Source organism: Ischnura elegans, chromosome 8, assembly GCF_921293095.1.
Source record: "Ischnura elegans chromosome 8, ioIscEleg1.1, whole genome shotgun sequence".
Taxonomy (NCBI): Eukaryota; Metazoa; Arthropoda; class Insecta; order Odonata; family Coenagrionidae; genus Ischnura; species Ischnura elegans.
Genome location: NC_060253.1, coordinates 61,550,933 through 61,567,168, shown reverse-complemented (window position 1 = coordinate 61,567,168; position 16,236 = coordinate 61,550,933). Strand labels below are relative to the sequence as shown.

The 16,236-nt window shown below is 38.6% G+C and overlaps 1 non-coding gene across 1 annotated transcript; it reads right to left on the bottom strand.

Moving 5' to 3' along the window:
* Positions 1–15,825: 15,825 nt before the first annotated feature.
* Trnam-cau lies at positions 15,826–15,897 on the bottom strand. The gene has a single exon. It is a non-coding gene; the product is annotated as a tRNA-Met (tRNA).
* Positions 15,898–16,236: the final 339 nt, after the last annotated feature.

The window sequence follows — 16,236 nt, the reverse complement described above, 5'->3', positions numbered from 1 at the left end:
AGTTTTATGCGTCCTAAGTTTTGATGGAATCAAATTTGTACAAATTTTACGCACAAAAAAATCCTGTGTACAAATTTTTTTTTCACGTTGGTAATAAGTTCACCAAAAATGTCTTCTGTCTATGAAGAAGCATGTTTTTTCAGCATTTGTATTTTTAGTTTTGTGAAAATTTATCCTTATATGTTTACAAATTAGCTATTGCTGGGTAACGTGGCATAGTTATTTTAACTGCAGAAATAGTTGATTTGAAGGATTATGTATCAATATGAGTTCCTATATTTTACCGCGAGTATATCGTAGCTAAGTATTATGATATAGTTTACAAAAAAGAGAAAAAAATTGTCCCCATCATTAAAAGATTAATAATAATTGTCATAGTTTAAATGAATTAATTTGTGAATATTTTCCAATATTTCCTCTGACAATGAGCTGGCAGATTGCTTTGCTGGCATAAAACTTTTCAAAGAAATCTTAATTAATAAATATTAGTTTAATTTATAAAATTATGTTACCTGTGTTCTTTTAAGTTGGAAGAGGACGACAATTACTCCATTGTACACATACTTGCTCAAAAAATCTGTCGTTTCCTTGTTTTATTTGAGTGTTTTCATCGTTAATTCTGCAAATTATGGGTCTAATTAGGAATCATTTCAATTATTATTTTACTAGGGAAACGGTCAAACTGATGATATACACTTGTGAACGATATTTAGAGATGAAAAAATGCTGTAACTTTCTCCATACAGATGCTTTTCTTTGCATCAATGCGCGTTTCTTTGTAGACATATGGTTTACTTTTATTTTAAATTTATGCAGAAATACTTAAATATTCTGTAGAGGTCTTTTCTTATATATTCCGTTATTTTTGTTTAAAAAGCGTATTGCACCTCTAAATGTTCCCTCGAGAAACATGAACACCTTAGTTTTCTTTACTGAGGGCAATAAACTGCAAAGGAAAAAAATATGCTGCGTGCCCTCTGAAAAGTGCAGAATGACTTTATTACGTATAATTTAATCCCATGGAAGTGGCCTCTCGTAACTCCTCGTTCTTAATCCAGCAAAGTACCTATTTACGGTCAGACCTCCAACATTTTCGTTATTTAAGGAATGACTTCTGTCGAGCCGGTCCGCAGCGCGCGAGTTTTTGAGCACGAGAAAGAAAAACGAACAACACGCGCTCTTGTCCGCTGCGAGCAAACTCAACGAACGTTCGGGTGCTGTAGGGGCGGCAGGCGGTGGTAGCTGCTTCACTGAAGCAAGCAAGGGCTTTTGAGAGTCTTTCTCTCTCAAAGAAAGCGAACAAAAACGCGGCGGGTCGCTGACAAGCGAAATCATAAAAGTGCCTGATGCCGTGTAAACCGTGGGTCGAGGTATTATTTGGGCAAACGTGGGAAAATTTCAATGCGGAGCATTCATGTGGAGTATGAAAGGTACATTCTATAAATCTAGGACGGTCGCAAGCCCACTGCTCGGGATTTGGTTCTGTTCAGGGCACAAAAGCGTTGGACGAGACTCAGCGCCTGACTTCTTATCTTATTTCTCCTCTTAACTTCGCTGGGTATCTCGGAACTCAACGTTGGGCATGGTCGAGCACTAAGTTTTTTTCTGCCATTTGTCATGTTATGCATCTAATTTTGCGGACGTGGTACCTCGGGTTATTTTGCAGTCGGCGCGGCTACTGTGCTCATTTAAGCACTTCTCACGCTCTTTGTGAATGATTTTTTTTGTTGAGACTATGCAGGAGTATTTAGTGCTGTTGCTCGTATGGTAGAGAAGGTGTGTAACACGATGAATGACTAAGTGCTGCCATTTAGCTGTTTACTCTTATAAATACCTTTACCCTTTTTCGATTTCGCAGCGACATATGCGATTTCTGATGGTAGTCTTCAAAAAGTCGTGCTCTTTGGACGTCCATAACTGCTGCAATAACAAGCATGTTATGGTTTATATACCTTTACAAAATCTGAAACTTATTTTAACCATGAATTTTTAAATTAATTTATTCACTAACTCTAAAATAATCCATGCTATTTATCAAATATGTGATTCCTTCTGGTAGTCTTAAAATAACCATGCTCACAGGACGTCCCGAACTACTTCATTTGTAAGCAATTTATAGTTTATATTCATTTCCACCGTATGAAGATTGTTGTAATCACGAGTTTTTAAAAATTAAGTAATTCATTTACTCGTAAATAATACATATACTTGCTTGGTTTATACCATTAGAACGATAAATTTACATGTGGAGGTATATTTTATGTTGTCTACGTCACTTGGGAAGTATTTTCCTTTGATCCGTAAAATAGTAGTGCATCGAAAATTAACGACAAGCATGAATAAGTAGAATTAATTTTAGCATACATTATACCTTAAAATAATTATTTATACCAGAAAGTAGTTAATGCTACTACTGCATGGATTCAAACACTGATTAACCTCCGAGTGTTACCGGCTACATAAATTTGTGTTCTACGATAATTCTATTGATGACGAATAAGAGTAACGTATCATCTCGTGTGCCTTATTATTAATTTCGTTAAGAAGCACTAGTATAAAATAGGAGAATCGCATTTTTCAACGAAAACTGATATCATGTAGGTGATATCAGAGAGCAGTTTATGTGTTTATGCACAAAGAAAAATTGTTGGTTTAGAAAGGTATTTGTAGGAGGCGATCTACAGGTCAGGTTATCTGCGCCTTAAGGAAGAGTAGGGAAGGAAAGTTGGAGAGAAACCCAGCGTCGACATTAGCCTGCTATCTATGAAAATAGCCTAGGGGATTATAGTGTAAGGTACAATCCGAAGAACGGAGTGCTATATTTAAAATGCCCTTTGCAAAGAATTCAAAAAGAGTTCAAACAATCCATTAAGAATCTTCGTCTCGGCCTTAATTTGAAACCGAACTCATAGGATGGGAATCCAGCACTTTAGCCACCACAAGGACCCGATCCAACATAAATATTGTTTTTGTGATATCCAAACCTTTTCCCTCAAGGGTAAGTATCCAAGGAGTTTTAGGGTTTGAATAATCCTATTTTCAGTGGAGTAGCCCGAAAACGACTTCGGGGGAGAATAATTTATCCTAAAAGAGTTATTCTGACACGATCTCTTGTCTGTGAAGCACAATTAGGTTGACGATGAAATGTGAAAAATAATAGGTTGAAGTAAATATACATGACGTTGTTTTACGAAAACAATAAATGCATAACTCTCAGCAACATTAGACATCATTTTTCAACCCATTTTGGCTAGGAAGGGTCAAGCGTAAATCCTCCTCTTGGTAATCTGCAGATTTTAAGTTTTATGGTTGGTTCATTTTCACCGCGACAAATTGTGCATGAAGTGACGTATCCGTAGAATTGGCTGTTATTTGTACCATACACCAAGTTTTTTAATGCCACGCAAAGGCGGATACATATAGGGGGCGCAGGGGACGCGCCCCCCCCTTGCGGGGCCGCCGCCATTCCCGAATATCTCAAAACCACAATTATAACTTTTTTAAATGGTAAGATAGTAATGTATTGTGTAAGTGTATAATCAATTTAAATAAAACTTACTTAAAATTTGCATGCGACTTATTTTTCATTACGGTAAAATTAAAGGCAGCTCAAGATATATTTTGCGCCCCCTCCTTGAGTTTTTTCTATATCCGCTACTGATGCCACGAGGCTAATGTAGCCAAAATACCATTACTGAACGGGAGTATTAACGTTAATCAGGGAACAGTTAACACGAATAATTGCGTTTTATATGCTTTATAGCATGTTTCGGGATATGTATGTGAGCGAAGGCCCTTTTCCCCCAGACATTTCCATAGAAACCTCCGCCGGGAGAATCTCTCCAATCTCGCTGCATTGAGCGACACCAGCATTTGAGGTCCAGGTCCCGCGAATCAATGAAGTTCATTTGATTCTTCTCCATGTTTTAAGGGTGGAGATATTTGATAGGGTTTCCAAAGTTCATTCATACTAAAAGGTGTTTTATGTGACGCCGACACGTGGACTACCTTTCCATTTTACGAGAATCAGACTGGGAGCCGGTGGTTACTCGGAGGCTACAAGCTAGGCTTGTAGTTAAATTGCTTTAGCAATTATGAGCAGATACCTTTAAGAGCGATACGGAGACCATCTTAGATCCGCTTTTATTTTATAGTTTCCAGGTCCAACAAAAACAGAATAAATGAGAAAAATATTTTGCCAAACGGATAGTCAAGGAATTCATTATTTCACCAAAGAAAGGAGGACTTTCATAAATAATAGATCGAATTCAGGCAGTGAAATATTGCACCGAGTGTTTTGTGCGAGGGGACTGCTTAAAAGAGGCCCGAATCCATCCCATAGAAGGCTGATTTCTGTTGCCACTTCGGTCGTATTTTAATCGGTTTTCAAAATGTCCGCGGCGCGGTGATGAGTGCAATGCGATCCACTTTTTCTTACAATATTTTGCATTATAATGTTTGCAATTAGAGGATAAATTGCATTGAAAAGTTATTAATTTTATAGATCACGTCATCATGTGTATACAGTACCTACGATTAATACCCCAAATTATACCGTATTTCCCCGAGAAACTCGGATCAATCTGTCCATCAGCGACATAAGTGAGGACTTTTGTAAACTCATTTAAATGCGCGGTGGTTGATAACGCATTTAGAGGCTGACTTGAGGATCCTCTTTTGTATATTCGCGGTTTTGTGCATTCTCTTAAGGCCGTTTTACACGGTACACGGAATTGCGCAATCTGACGTACGTGCGAAGGCGCAATCAAAATTGCGCCGTGTAAAGCGGTAAATTGCTAGAACATACGCGAGAATGCGTGGACGCGAGACGGCAAAATAGCCCATGTTCTAATTTCGTTCATGCATTCGCGCAATTCCACGCCATTTTAGAAATTAATGCAGCTCTAACCTGCGCAATTCCGTGTACCGTGTAAAACGGCCTTTACAGGCTAATAACTGCTGTTCTGGCACCCACTACATGCCTATTGAGGTGGCTGTTGGGTAATTCGTAGATGTATGCTATTTGTTCTCTTTCACACTTTATCCTTGCTTACTTTCCTACACCCGGATAATTTATTTAATTTACAATCACCTGCTGTCCCGTTTTTCAAAAGTTATTGCTTACTCCCACTGTCCCGCAGTAGTGATGGTAGCAAACAGCGAGACCCAAACATTATATTATTTGAATATATATACCGTATTATTATCAGCCGCAATATAATCATTAAAAACACGAGAAAATTCCATTTTAATTCGAGTTTGGTCCGTGGGAAGATTTTATTGCGTGGAGAATTGCCGCAGATGTTTGGATTGAACCCTGCCGCTCGCAATTTCCTGATTCATTAGCACAAATTTCTGTAACCGATGATGAGCTCTGGAACTAATAAACCTCCTGGAAAAAGTTTTACATTTTCTTAATGCCCACGTGCCCACGTGCCATCTTTTTACTGGCCCCGTAGAGATGCCATGAAAGTCTAACGCTAGCAATACTGGTCTCAATTGTTACGTCATCAATTAAAACTTGGCGTTCCGTATTCCAAGAATTTCGGAACTCTTTGCGAAATTATTACGCGAAATTTTATTATTCGGTATAACATCTGGAGTAAAACACATATTCTTTCATTTCGTAGAATAATTCAAATCCTACGGGATTAGTAGTATAAACCTCCTTTTATTCCTGTACCATGCCAGGTCCTCTTCTGTATGACTCTTCTTTTGCGTATGCTCTTAGAATTACCCTAAGTATTTTCCACGTGGCATTTCTTGTGGTAATTTCCCTTTAACTTTTCCCTCTATTAGAGTAAAGTTAATGGAAATTATTGCAAAAATAGCCATTGGTGGAGGGGATTGGCGACACATTCGTAATCTGTCTATGATCTACACTACGCAGGTGGTGGTAGTTGATGGAGAATCAAGTTGGGCAAGGATTGCTGAGGAGTGAGACAGGGCTGTTCACCATCACCTTTTCTTTTTAAAATTTACGCTGAGGAGATGATATCGAAGGTGTGGTATGAGTTGAAAGCAGTAGTTAAAGTGAGGGAAATGATGTTTCAATGAGAGAGGTTTGTGGATCATCAGGCACTGATTAACCACTCAATAGAGTGGGCTGCAGGCTCTTGCGGATGCGTATGACAAGCTTTGCGAGGAATATGGAATGAGTATCAATAACCAGTAGACAAATGTTATGCGGTTTTGTAAAGCATCGTGAACTAGGTACATGAGGTTCATGATAAAAGTTTGTGGCTACTAATCAGATGGAGAAATTCAACTATTTGGGTAGCACACTAGAGGAAAGCAGAAACAGTGGTAAGGATATAAGGAAGTGAATTACATGGAAATAGGAGGCGTTCATGGATAGTGAAGAGCTCATATGAGGATCACTATATCTAGAAGAGTTTAAATAAAAGGCCTAGGGAAGAACCTGATCTGGAATGTGGCGCCTTACGGAGAGGAAACGTGGACACTTAGGAAAGAAGGTGTGGGTGCGTTCGAAATGTGGGTGTGGAGGAGGATGGAGAAATTGAATTGAAAGGAGAGGAAAAGGAGCGAAAAAGTGCTGGAAATAATGGGTGAATGAGAGATAGCTGGTAGATGAGATACAGAGGAGACAGAAGGTTAGAATGGAGCGGGTACTGAGTGGGGAGGTAATGTCAACAATCGACCTAAAGGATAGAATTCTTGGTAGGCGGGGTTAGCGGAGGAAGAGAATGGTTTTTTTCGGTAGAAAGAAAGGCAATAAGCATTATTGTGAAATGAAGAGGGAGTTCCAATGGGAGAGGAGGAAGACAGAGTATATCGCGAAACCTATCTCAACCGGTAGAATGCCTTGAAAACAATAATAATCATCATCATTATCTACTTGTTTTCTGCCCACTGGCAGGTCCCAAACACCAAAGTTGTATCCACTTCCTTCTATCCCGTGCTTCCACCTTGGTTTCCAACTTATTTTTAACCTCACTTCCTCTATCAATTTCAGCCTTCTTTTTCCCCTTCTCTTTTCTCCTTCCGCCGTTCCCTTTACTGCCTTATAAAAAATCCCTTTCCCTCTTAAAATATGCTTGATCCAATTCTCCTTTCTCTTTTGTATAGTTCTCCATAGTGTTATTTCCTCCCCAACTCTTTCCAGCACCTCCTCATTCATCACTTTATCCACCCACTTCACTCTATCCAGCCTCCTCCACATCCACATCTCAAAAGTGTTGATACTATCCCAATCTCTTCTTTCCAAGGTCCACGTTTCGCATCAATACCACGCAACACTACACACATAACATTTAACCAATCTCTTTCTCAGCTCTATGTCCATGCTGCTACATAATACCTTTCACTGCTTATTAAAAGTTTCTTTTCCCATAGCTATTCTTGTTTTGATTTCTGTCTCATTCCTCCGGTTTTCAGTCAGCACGCTTCCTAAATGTCTATATCTACTAACTTGCTCTATCTTTCCCCCGTGGATCATGACATTCACAATGCCGCTATTATTTACTCTCATAACTTTAGTTTTTTTAGCACTTAATTTCATTTCTATAGTCTTTCATTTCTTCCTCTGGACTATTAAACATTCCTTGAAGTGCCTGGCTGTCATCGGTTAGGATCATCATGTTATCGGCAAACCTGATGCAATAATAGTTATATGCCTCCATTTTAATTGAAGTTTCTCTCAATTTGACCATTCCACCGCGCTCATCCTCGGCTAATGGGGCTCAGATATCTTCCTACAAATGAAATTGAGGTCTCTATTTTTATTTACCTACAGGAAGTATAACTCTTTGGTTAGTGGGGATTGACATCCGCAACGTAACCCATAACTCGACTTTTCTTTTCTAATATTTAGGTGATAAAAGCTTAAGGTGGATCATAAGGAGGCTCTAACGAGTAAAAATTTCTATCATTAAAGCATTCTATCGGTTGAGGTAGGCTTACACGTAAAATTTTACGATTCCCCCTGTTTGTCCACATTATTATATTGAGCTATCCTCTCCAGTTCATAATAAGGCAAATTTGATCTCATTTTTTCCTCTCAAACTCTTGACTCTACCGCGCCTCATCTCGTTAACGTTATATTATTCCCGCCAGCATAGTTTTCAGTATTTTCATTTCCGTAAAATATTTGTATAGCAAAAAGCCATTGTGTACAGCTCAGGGGGATTCATTAAGACTGTTTCGATAAAAAGTACGGCATTTCGAACATATTAGGCGAGTTAGGATGGGAATTATTTTCAGGATAGTAAAATAAAGTGTTGGCTAAAATTTTATGAATTCGGAGAAGATTTCTTCTCAGGCGACGTCAAACATATCCTTTGCTTACCGTCGTACTATGGTAAACGTGATCACTAGAAGGAAATAAAGGAAATTGACTGCAAGACTGAAGAGAGTTAAAATGTTATTCTTTCCTCCTTGCAAGTTTTGGTTTATTGTGAATGTGGACGTATCCTTTGCCGCTATGAGTATTATTTTGATCGTCTTTTGCGCATGCGGGCTTCCTCTTACATCCTACATGATGATGATTGATCACCCCCTGCAAAATACCGTAGAGGTGACTCACAGAGTATTATTTTGGTGGAGATGTATTTGAGATAAAAGTAAATGTTGAAAAGGCATTGCTCTACATGCAACGAAAATTTCAATACCATGGCTTAGTACTAAAACAAGTTAAAAATCATGAAACAAGGTAAAAAAATCCTCTTGATGATCCTTCGGCTTTTGCATCTATGTCGTAGTGTAATCACTTCTTTAGCTAGTAATTCTCTCGCTGTGAAGATTTCTCGGGTCTCACACCGGGTAAGGTCCTCCATATCTCCTTCCTGCGTTTCGATGTGCAACTTTTCCATCGTCCTCAAGTATTCAGGAATTCAAGATAAAAATATCTTCTTAATGATCTTGGCTATTAAATATATGCCGTAGTGCATTGTATATTTTGTAATCATTGAGTTCCTAAATACCTGAGGACGATAGGCGAGTTGTACATCGAAACGTTAGAAGAAGATATAGAGGACCTTACCTGGTGTAAGACCCGGAGAAATATTCATCGCTATTATTCGTTGGGAAAAAAATCGAACATTACTTTAATACTCTCGTTCCGTGTACGATGTCATACCACTCCGTCCATTACACACTTGATTCTCAAGGCGGAAGGCACCGCCTCTCACTGACTTACCCAAGCGGAAAGGCTGTCATATCCTCGTGAAGAAAATACTGTGAAGTCTTTCGTCTATTCGAGGTACGGAGGCGGAATAAACGGATTCACAGTCCAGTTATCGTTATGGTGTCGTATGGCGTGCTCGCTGGTCCGATGCGAGGGTTGAACGGTGCAGTTGCGAATCTTTTCGTGTGCCACGACTCGAAAGCAGGGAGTGAAAAGCAGTTATCCTCCGCATGCAAGGTGGTTTAGTCCTACTTCCTATTTCTACCCTGACCCCCATATCCGTCTCCATGCACGAGTTGAATTTAAGAGATAGGGATTTCTTTGTGCACCAATAGCGGTCCGAAGTTGGGAGTTTTTATAATTTTTTAATCTCCAATGCGACATTATTTTGATGACGTTGTACTTATGATTATAATTTATTGCTTCTTTTATACAAGTTGCGGTTTTTTGAGCAAGTACCATTTTGAATTATAAAGAAAACCAGTTAAATTTTTGTAACAGTTCTATTTTTAAATGAAAACCCACACTTTAAACCGCCTTTCCACATAATTTCAGTTAATAGTGAGGCACTTATCGTATCGATCAACAAGCTTGTATACTTCATAGAAAATTGCCGCCGTTTATAAATTGTTAATAAAATTCGGAGCAACTGGGCGAAGTGTTTTTTTTTTGTTTTCGAATTACCTGTGGCCAATGGTGAAAGTTCATGTGATTTTCTTAGTCTTCATGAGAAAATAACATATCCTCTCTGGCCATAGTCCACTAAATGAGTAGAGAGATTATTCTGAAATTTGAATGTAATCTATACCCTGGAGGATAGGATTGTTGTCGCTCCTCTAGAAGCGTTTTCATTATTGAGATGACAATGAGATGAGAAGAATATTTCAATAATTCGTGTGGGCCGTGATAAGGTAAGTTAAGTTCTTGTGAACGAGGCCTTATTGGTGGAAAAACTCATCATCTTATTCCATAAGTTCCCTAAAATATCTGCAAGGTTTCTCCTGCCATGTATCGCTATACAATGTTGTATCCATCTGCCTTTATCTTCCTCTTCAGTGTACATTCTGACAAGTGCTGTTTTCCTCACGCTTACTCGTGAATAATCCAGGGGTATGTCCATCCAAGTTTTAGATTCTCACATCTAGCGTTGAAAGTATGGTTCCTCAACGTTGAAAACGTGCTTGTTCTCCTACATTCAATCTTTACTTACATGTGCCAATGAGGATCGCAGCAACAAATTTCAAAATACCCAAAGATGCATACCATACAGTCATCCTGAAACCAGGTAAAAGTTCATGGCTTAGGTTTGAAAATTTCAGTTTACTTATGCTAGGTTTTAGTGTCTTTTGCGGCATTGGAGCAAGATTAAAAATTTAAGACTGGCTTATTGTAGCACTTATGATTTTTCTCAATAGTGCTGGTTGGTCTCACAGCTTTGACTGATTTATAGATAGGTGCAAATCGTGACCGATATTAGGGGCCAGTAGAGGTTTCAAATCTTTACTGCAGGGACGCTGTGTAACAACTTGACATGAGAGAATTTAAAGTTGTGGCAGAGATAGAAAGACGCAAAAACAGCGTCAGCCTCTAGGAAAATCCAAAACACCATGTGACATATGGTCCATATGTACTGGGGTACATGATTACAGGGCTGAGCAGTATTTAAAATACAAGTATTGGAAAATACGTATTTGAAATACATTTGTAGTTGACATGTGGTTTTTCAAATACACAACCTGAATGCATTTTACATTTTGTATTTCAAATACGGATTTTTGGTGTTTTCTCATTATAAAATAAAAAATACTTTTGTAAAATACTTTTGAAGTAGCTCTGATAACATTAACATTATGTAACATTATCATAACATTATTCTGTAACAATATGCTTCATGCATTACTATTTTTTCGTTAGAATAATTTTTTCCACGTTTGCAACTACGCATGACGTGCCAAGGAAGGTTATATTTTTAGGATCTCTTAGTTTCCATCAAATGCAATTTGTATTTTAAAAAGTATTCAAAATACTAATTTGTAGTTTGTTTTTCAAATACCAAAGTCAAGGGTATTTTGTATTTTACATTTAAAATACTCTACGGCCTGTATTTTCCCCAATCCTGCATGATTTCTACTCGTTTTCGCTCGATGGGGAGACTCTGTCCCGTCAAATCCCCTTTGAAAAGTCCTGCGGTCCTTTTCTGGTCACTCGGTCAGTTCTTACAATTTTCGATGCCTATTGTTTGGTAAGGATCGTTTTTTCGTTGGTATACAAGCGAATTAAATTGAATCCTAGGAATACCAAACAGTTTTTGGCTTCCAGGCTTTCTGACTGTTACAAGGTGTGAAATAATGGCTGCGACAATGATTTTGGGGGCCATAAACAAGCTTCATCGCGATGTTAAATTCCTCTTTGTCGTAGAATTTTTGACACCCAATTGCCCCCAAGAAGTAGAGGCATAGAGACAGTTGGCAGCACTGTTACAGAAATATTATTTGTTCGACATTTTTTTGGATTTTTTACGTAAAAAATGGTTAGGATGGAAAAATTCAACTTAAACGTTTCAGCAAGCAATGCCGGTATTTACCTCTTGAACTAACAGAAAATAGAGTCTGTGGTTGATTAAACGAAGTAAGAAATAAAGAAAACTTCTTTTCTTGATCTGTAAAGCTAAGTTCTATAGTTCGTTCGTTTCGTCCACTAAAATTCCATGAATATTCAAGAACCATACATATCGTTGATATGACTTTTAATAAAACTTCCTAAGGTTCCCAAACCTTGAAACTTTGGGAAGGAAGTATTTTTCCAGTTACAAAAGTGTGTTACCGAAGGCATTTTCCTGCAGGCAATAAAACTGTAACGTGTAGATGTCAAAACCTGCTGCCTGAGCATGTAGAACAAATGGTTTTTGCACGAGAATTCGAAAGGATCACCGTATTAAAATTGTACAAATATATTTATTTAGGGTTCTTCCGAGCAGCTTGGATACATAAATTGACGACAAATTACTAGAGGTTATTTCATTTCAATTGTGCTTATGGCACTGTTTAAGACACATTAATTTTCATTCATCTCCTAATTGTGAGTCAATGACCACCAACGTTCCTCGTTATCTTTCCCTTTTTACATCAAGCTTAGCATTCAAAATAGAAAATTCGCAATGGGATCGGAAAAAAAGAGAATATGCTGGAGCATGCATCACCGTATTGCCTAGTTCAAGAATTACCAAACTCGACTCGACTCGATACTCGCGAGTAGTTTTCAACTCGACCCGATACTCGACTCGAGGTCAAAAAGTACTACTCGCACATCTCTAGTAACAAACGGTAATGAGAAATTGACGCAAAGGACGCATCGGACGCAATTAAAAGTAGCACTACGGGCTTTGGGAGCATGAGATGCACCTAAGCACCTACTTTGGTCGCAATCCATGCAGCCAAATGGAAATGCATTACGGAGAGAGAGACAAACAGACATCTTTTATATGTATAGATAGATTTGGGTACTCGAATACCTACTTTCGAGTATCTTTGGTTAACCTTGCGGTGTACTCAATCTGTTCCCTTCACTCTGTTTGATGCGTGCCTTGCTCCTTTGTTATTTCTGGGTGCAAACATACGGTGGGAAGAGAAGGGGCATCGACTCTTTTTCGAGATAATATTTTCCAGCCGTTAAATTCACGGCCGAAACTTTTGCGTATCTTGCCAGAAGTGCTCGAGAGATTTGGATCCGGGGGCGGAATATTTTTGTGGTAGTACGTATATATGTCTGGTCGTTCAGCACGTGGGATTGAATGGGATTTTCATGACCTCGCCCCCCCCGAAACTTTTTCAGAAGGTTCAAAAGCGTGGACCGGCAATGGAGGCGGGATGAGCCGCGCGAACTCGCTATCCGGCTCGGTCATCGGTCGTAACTCAGGTCGGTGGGCTTGGCAGCGGTAGTCTGGACCCCTCCTCCCCCTCCGCACTGGATTCTAAATATGAACTTCGGGCAGCTCGCGATAGGCCGCGCGAGAAAGTATGGCCATAAAATGGATATATAGATAGAGAGGAGCGAGCGAGAGGAATAGTCAGAAACGGATCTTGGATGACGATAAGTGCCTGGGACGTATTTAGCGTGTTTGAATTTTATTTAGTATCCGATCGAATATCGCCGCGAAAACAATGTCCACATTGGAGAAAAATACGTTTTTATGCATTAATTTATTTTATTTGTCTATCTATGTTTATAAAAAGAGGATGTCCGTTTGTTTGTCCACTATAGATTCCATACGACTGCACGGATTGCAACCAAATTTTGTATATATGTGCTTATCATGCTCCCAAAGTTTGTAGTGTTACTTTTTGTTATGTCCAATGCGTTCTTTGCGTCATTTTCTCATCACCATTTGTTACGTTACGCATTGCAATTTCGGCGAGTTTACATCCTTAAGGGCAGGCACATCTCTGGACTCGCCAAAAGTGCAAACATGACTGAAAGTATTCTACAATTAAATATTAATCCTCTCCGTACAAACCTTTTTGCTGAGGAATGCGTTCACACGACGTTTCTTGTCTACTCGTGCGGACACGCATAACGATCATTGATGCGGAGTGGGCTAAAAGGTGTTCCCGTGGCAGGTGGAAATCCTTTTTTCCATTGTTTGCTGTTACATATGTATACCATCGTCGTACCTGCTTTGTTCCTATACATAAAAATCGTACCATATGACCATGAATTCCAAGTTTCTCACCTCTCTGGGTACTATCCTTCCCGAGCAACGCCAGATAAAGAGGCGCAGAATTTCACCGAGTGGTATTGAGAGAGACCCAAAACGGTAGAGGCTTGATGAGGATTTCCTCTAAGGACCTTGTGTTTTCAAAAGCATCAAAGTCGTTAATGGTAAATCGGATAGAGTTGTAAAATTAGTTACAAAAATTTACAGGGTAATATTTGACAAATGGTGAAGTTGCTAATGGTAGGAAAGTAAATGACCTTTGATCTAGTTTTCGCAGAATAGTTTTCGAATAGCTTTGCGAAAAATTAGTTAAAATGTATCTTATAAAAAAATCGTTGATGATGGCATGATTTTTATTGTCAAATTGATTTGCAAAAAATTAATTCCAATAAATTTTCAATAACAGTTCCAGAACAACCGTTCAGGACTTGAGAGAAATGTTGGCATTATTATCAACGGGAATATTGATGTTTATATCATGTGAAAGAAAATATGAACGTTTTTCATGAAAGAAAATATAAAACGAAACGAATGAAAGAAAAAATAAATAGACAATTTTCTTTCATGAAAGAAAATATAAACTTTGATATGTTTTTTGCTCGTCAGCAGCGGGATCAAATACCATGATAGATACCATGTAAGGATAAGCTGAGCTCTTACGAGCTTTACGATCCCGCGGCGTGGAGTCGTAACACTGGAAGGACCGCCTTTTATCATGGAGTCAGTATCTGATGGGGCGGCGCTCTTAATGTTCATTTAACATGTTTTTTCTCAGCTGAGCGCATTTTAACGAATGGTATGCATGGAACTAAATTCTCTTATGATGTATGGAAAACGATGCTAAAATCAATTTCCCTTTTTTAAAGTTAGTTTTTTTTGTGGTGGTCGCAGTCTTTGGCCTTATGTTTCTGCCGCCACTTATACGTATACTGGTCTTCGGTTGGTCCGAAAAATTCTGGTCAGTAGAAATTCAGAATCATAGAGCGGGAAAAACATGCACTCTTCCCTTTTAGGAAAACGTAGTTCGAGTGACCTTTGGTATTGACTCAGATCCTTAAAATTCAACGAATTATGTTTTACACTTTTGCGGATGATACTTTTTTTTCTAAGATTTCCCCATTTTTTTGGCAAGGCTTTGCTCATTCCGTACGGGTGATAAGAATCCTTGGTTTTAGTCTTTTCCCATATTTATATCTTTCTAATTTCTATCACCTTACTATTTGTTCCCGCGACAAAAATTATCACGTTCTGAGATTCATGTGCTTAGCTTTACAAGCGCATGATTTCTCATCACGGTAGCGTTTTTGAAGCTTTATAATGCGTAATATGTTACTATATTTAAATGATAATATTTGTATTATTTGAGTTCTGACTAAAAATCTAAATTTTTTTTCCACTTTTCGGGCATCACAGCTCCGTTATCCCCTGCTACTATCCCTTCCCAACTGTTTTTGTACTATAAAAAACTTTTGGTTATCGTGGAAGGTTACTCGGGAATTGCACGTGTTCAGGTTCTTCGTCATCGTCATTATGCCCTGATGACGATGGACAACTCGTTCATCGAAACGTCGTCCGAGATGAAGTTGGAGAACCTGACCCAGTGGAAATCCCGAGCAACCTTCCACGATTCTATAAGCCGAAAAGCCTGCAATCTTTCTTAACTTTTGATTAATTTTATGAGAATAAATTATGTGTCCCATCTTCCTCTCTGCCTGTAAGGAAAAACTCTGTAGAAATTTTAACTTTAGTATAGGGTAGGAAAGCAGAATGATGAAAAATTTTCCGTAAAATTCGGGATTATTTATTACCAGTTCTTTCTCATTTTTTCCGTCGGATATGTACCTATTTAATCTATTAATTTTTCATTGCTAAATACGAATACCCTAATTGAAGAACTTGCCGGTAATCTTTCCGCATTCACACAAATTGTACTTCGCCGGAAAAATTTTCACTGTCGGTAAAAACATAGCAGAGCGTGGTTTCGATCCACGGACCTCTGGGTTATGGGCCCAGCACGCTTCCACTGCGCCACTCTGCTTCTTGAGAGAGGCAAAGAATAGGATACAATAGGATTACCTCTCTGATCATGGTAACCTAAAACCTAAAGCTAATATGAGAAGGACATTGAGTGACATCATTTATGATAATGGGGCTGTTAATAAAAAATTTTAGGGAATATGTACACGGATCAATGATTTTCAACACGAAATACGGGATATAAATACACATATTTACCAGTCAAAATTACATATATATTTGAATTCTGTAAGCCATATCGATATAAGTCACAGCCCCAACAGCCTATTTCCGCTTGACACTCGGAAAAGTTAAATGTAGTGGTGAACTGTTTTCGTGGAGAATCGCAAGCTCTCTCGAG